Source organism: Mus caroli, unplaced genomic scaffold (genome assembly GCF_978045245.1).
Source record: "Mus caroli unplaced genomic scaffold, Mus_caroli_1 scaffold_3, whole genome shotgun sequence".
Taxonomy (NCBI): Eukaryota; Metazoa; Chordata; class Mammalia; order Rodentia; family Muridae; genus Mus; species Mus caroli.
The window spans coordinates 28,735,768-28,740,828 of NW_028227258.1; positions in this window are offsets into that span (position 1 = coordinate 28,735,768).

Sequence of the window (5,061 nt, forward strand, 5' to 3'; positions counted from 1 at the left end):
AAAACAAACAAAAAGCACATATACCAGATATCTGGGGTCGGACCTCATGCAGCCTGCAAGGTGCAGAGGAGATCCGGCCATTAGCCCAAACTTTTCACAAGCTTTTATAGGTAGGAGGTAAGGGGGGAGCAGGGCAGGGAAAATACAGTTTTTACGTCACTAAGTGATTCAACCAAGGGTTTTTCCAAAGTGCTTTTGCAACCGCGTCCCACACTTTGGCCATGTACTTGATTCATTGGAACTGAGGTTTTTACTCACACCCTTATCTCAAAAATGTCCCTGGCACAGTCCTTAGTTGGGAGGGGTAGGACTGGGTTCGTTCCAGGAAACCCTTATCTCAGAAATGTCCGTCCCCGGAACAGTTTTCATTTGAGAGGGGGTCTGACTCTGGTGTGAGAGTTCAGAATGTACTCTGGGGTGAGAGTTCTGGTGGTCAGTAATTTTCCTCTTTCATTCCCCCCTTCTTTTAGTAAATAATTCTAATCTTAGAATTTCAGATACTGCATAATGCACCAAATGAAAGACTCTATTTTAACATGGGAACAAAAACAGAACAAGAAGCATTAGTAAACAGAACTAGGCAGGGGCCCTTTTAGCGAGGCTTGAGGGTCTGGGCACGATGTAGGTGCACGTAGATCAGATCTCTGGCTGGAACTGGTGAGATGTCCTTGGGGTACCCAGCTCGTTCACTGTCTCAGCTGTTGGGATCCCTGGAGCAATGTCGTCCGCGTACTCAGTCCAATTTTTCCCAGTTGTGACCAGACCACCTGCAAGCCTTTTAACTTAGCATACAGATCATTATTATAACAACATAGGTTTAAACACATCATTTGAGACTATGATGGGCATAGGAGTTTCATAAAGGATTTTAAACAGAGTAAAACTGAATACGTTTGAATAGGGCATAGGGAAGGAACACCAAGTCTGTGCCAGTCTCTACGATTAATTTTGTCAAGGTCTGTCATAGAGTTTTAAACTAATTTATTTTATCTGTCCTGAGCTCTGAGGTCTATACACACAATGTAATTTTTATTTGACCTCTAAATGCTTGGCCACACCCTGACTTACCTGGGCAACAAAGCAGGGCTATTATCTGACACTATTGCTTTTGGCACTCTGAACCTTGGAAAAATTTTCTTCAATAATCTTCTTGATGACTATGTGAGCAGTCTCATTTATCCATTTTGAGAACGTCTTTTCTGCAGATGTCAACAGCTTTCTTTGTTTGTATATTGTTCCATACAGTGGCAAAAGCATACCCGCTGTCAGTGTCATTTATAAAGCTTGTATCAAAACCACAAGTTCAGCTTTTTGGGCTGAAGTCTCTTTAGGGAAGCTGCTGGCCTAGATCACCTGCTTTTTGTCCACTGCTGCACTGCTGTCCCCGCCTTCCGCTTACCTTCAATCGCGAGGCTACTGCCATCCGTGTACCAGTTCAAACTCTCAGGCCAAGGCTGATCTGATCTTTTCTTGCCGAGGTAAGTAGCCCCCTCTGTTGGTAGATGGCCCCATGGATATGAGCTGCCTTCCATCTACTACTGCTGCTCCTGTGACAAAGCTGCTGCCATCTGTGTACCAGGCAGGCACACCTGGCCAAGGCTGATCAGTCAGATCTCTCCTTGTTCCAGTTTCCTCAGCCAGGACATCAGCACATTGATGTACAGGAGTGGAGTCATCTGCCAAGGAGCAGTAAACTCTGGTAGTGGGTATAGTCACATGCTGACCCAGAGTAAGCTTGTCAGCGTCTTTAACAAGCAGGGCTGCCTTTATGCTGTCAAAGGCTTTTTGGTGTTCCTCAGTCCAGGTGAATGGGACTTTTTTCTGCAAAAGCCCGCTGTCCCCAGAAACTCACGTACTTGGCGCGGGGCGGTGGGGGTTGGGATCAGCATCACAGTCTTTTTTCTGGCCTCGGTGAGTCACCGCTTTTCGTCGTCTCGGCACCTCGGTACGACATAACTGAGCTTTCTTGGCTGATACCCGGTGTTCCAACTCACCCAGTTCATTCAGGAGCTTCTAGGAGGGCCAGAATTTTTTCTTTGCCCCCAGCCAACCGCAGGGCTTGGGTTAGCGCCAAGAGTTCATGTTTTCCAGAGCATTAGTCAGCCATCGGTCAGGGGGCTGAACCACACTTTTAGGGCATGTGCCAAGTTTTGTCTCAGAGTCAGTTTATCTGCGTCCTTGACCAGAAGCTACTATGTGCAGACAAGCAGGTCATCTTACAGTCACCAGGTCTAATTTTCACAAGTATGCCACCGGTCTTTTTCAGGGTCCCAATCTCTGAGTAAGAACCTCTTTGGCAATACTTTTGTTCTCAGTCACATCTAGGAGTCCCAAAGTTAGGGACAACATTAGGGCAGTCTCAATAGCATCTAAGGCCATCCAAGGTTGTTCTTTTTATTTTTTATACGAAGGGCTGTTTATCTTTTTAATTCAGCAAAACCTGGAATCCACAGTTTGCAAAGACCTGCAGTGTCCAGGAACCTTTTAAACTTGCTTTGCACTGGTCAGTGGAGGAATATGAAACACAGTCTCTTTTTAGCTGCTTTTAACAGGTAGGCTACCAGTCTCTTTTAAGGACTCAGCTTCTGTGTTAGCACCCCTTCTGCTATTTCCTTACTTTTAGCCACAAACAGGTGAAGGGTTTTGTCTTGAGGAGGGGGGGCTCCTCTTCTTTTTGTTAGGACAGTCTCTCACTCAGTGCTCTTTTTCTTTAACAGATAACAGTAAACACTTTGATCTTCAGCCAAAAGCTTGCTTTTGTTGCCGGGTACTAAGTTTTCTAGTCTCCCTGACTTTTGTGACCAGCATTTCATTTCTCTTATCTTTTTTGAAAATTTTCTGGCTCCCTATTTCTTACAGATCATCTCTAAGTGCTAGTATTATTAGCAAGTATCACTGTGCTAAGTTCTAGTCTTTGTCATTTATTTCTCTTTGCTCCTGTTTCTTAACTGCAATGGAGATCTCATATAATGTCTCTCTTTCTATTTATATATATATCTCTTTGTGTCTCTTCCCTGTCCTTGCTTACTTTGAATGTTACATCTATATTCTGTCACTTAACTTTTTCATAGTTTGACTACCCTGGTTTATTTTTCTGTCTTACAGCACATTTCTGATTCTGACTCTGGTCTCTGTACTTGCCAGCCTCATTTTACTGGTTCCTCTTTTTTGTCTTTCTCATTTAGAGTATCTTTCTCATTTCAGACCTAATTTTCTTTATCTCTATTTTTACCTCTTTTCACTGTTAACCTATCTCTTCTGAGTCTGCTGAAGCTTTGCTCTCAGCTCTTTTTTTTCAGACCTCTATCCTTTTCTTAACTTCTATAACTTTTTATTACCTATTACCTAGGTCAGATTGATGGGACATTTACTAGCCCCACAGACATGAGACCCTCAACAGAGCCTGGCAGTCAGGTGCTCCTTACCTTGTATGTCTCCCTCACCGGAGCTTAGAACAAACTCACACAGCTCAGGGCAGTGCCTGAGAGGAGAAAACACATGGGGCAGAGAAGGGAGTGTAGCTCTTACATTAGACCACTGATATTTCAAAATGAACACAATTTTTTCTGTTAACAGTTAGCAAGAGACAGGATACAGGGGACAGGAGAATGAGCCTTCCTCCCACCCAGGAGGCAGGCAAAGGCTGAAAACAGATTCTTTGATGTGAAGAGCCCAGCGCCCGAGTCTCCGCTGCGCGCCGGAATGCAGCGTAAACTCCTGGGAGTGGCAAACAAACGCTGGCAGGCAGAGGCTGCAATTTAACTATTTAACTACCTGATAGATTCCTGGTGCTCTCTGCACTGTCTTTGGGGAGGGAGCACGCAGCCAGGCCGGCACAAGGGAGTGCGGGTAGACTCTGGGGGGGGGACCAAAAGAGGGACGCTGTAGTCGGCCCCTCCCCAGCTGTGGCAGGCTTCACGGCCACTCCGGGACTGGCAGGGGGGGGGCCGGCAGGCCGCTGCACTCATCACCAGCATCTCACAACTCAGGGCACAGACAGCCTCTGCTTCTGCCGTGCCTGCAGAAGCCAGAACCTCAGCACCACTGCTGCAGCTCTGGATCTCAGAGCTCTTTTGAGCAGCCTGGGACTCACCAGCACTGAGTTTTTTTCCCTTTTTTTTCTTTTTAAAACTATTGCTGACAAATTTTGTCCTGACGTCAGTCCAAGTCTACAGTCGACAAAGGGTTAACACACACACACACACACACAGTCTTGTCCTGTGACACAAACACAACCAGCCAAACGCCACTTTCTGACGGGGTCGGATTCCACATTGACTCTTTTTCCTGATAGGGGTGGGATTCCACATCCACTCCCGCTCTGGCAGAGAGAACTCTCTCTCTCTTTCACTCTGCCAGGCAACAGCCAGGTCTTTTTGACTGTTCTGTACCCTGGGCACTCCTTCCAGGGTCTCCCTTGGAACATCTTTTTTTTTTTTGGGGTGCAGATTGTGAGGCCATAGACAGCCGTCCTCTCACAGCCACTAGGGTCCTTACGGTCCACAGTGGCAGTTGCCAGAATAAACCCACAATCTCAGAATACACAAATGCAGCAGTTCCACACCTACACACCCAGCAGATTGTCCCATTTCTAGAATAATAGCAGACACGACAAAAGCAGACACAAGACTTGAGACACTACAGGCAACTTACAGAATCAGATGGCCTCTCCAAGGCCGACAGATTGAGACCTTCCCGGTCTCCAGTGGGGTCCACCAAGCGTCCTTGGTCCTCCCCTATCTCACCTGGGACGTCTCCCAGGGGCAGATCGGACGGTGGGCACCTGAGCACGTCTACTCTTACCCACTTCGCATTCCCTCCCGGAGTGCGATCTCTGGTGCTCTTACTGAGCACAGAGCGTCACGCAAAACCAGAACAGCGATCGCTCATACAGAATGGCCTTCCTGGCCTCTCAGAAATTAACAGAACACAGACACCAGACCAAAGCAGAACAGTAAATCTTACTTCTGAGTGGGTCCAGGACTTCTGGGTAGACGCGCTGATTCCCGGCCAATGCACCAAATGAAAGACTCCAAAACTCCCAAAGGGAGGCACTTACTC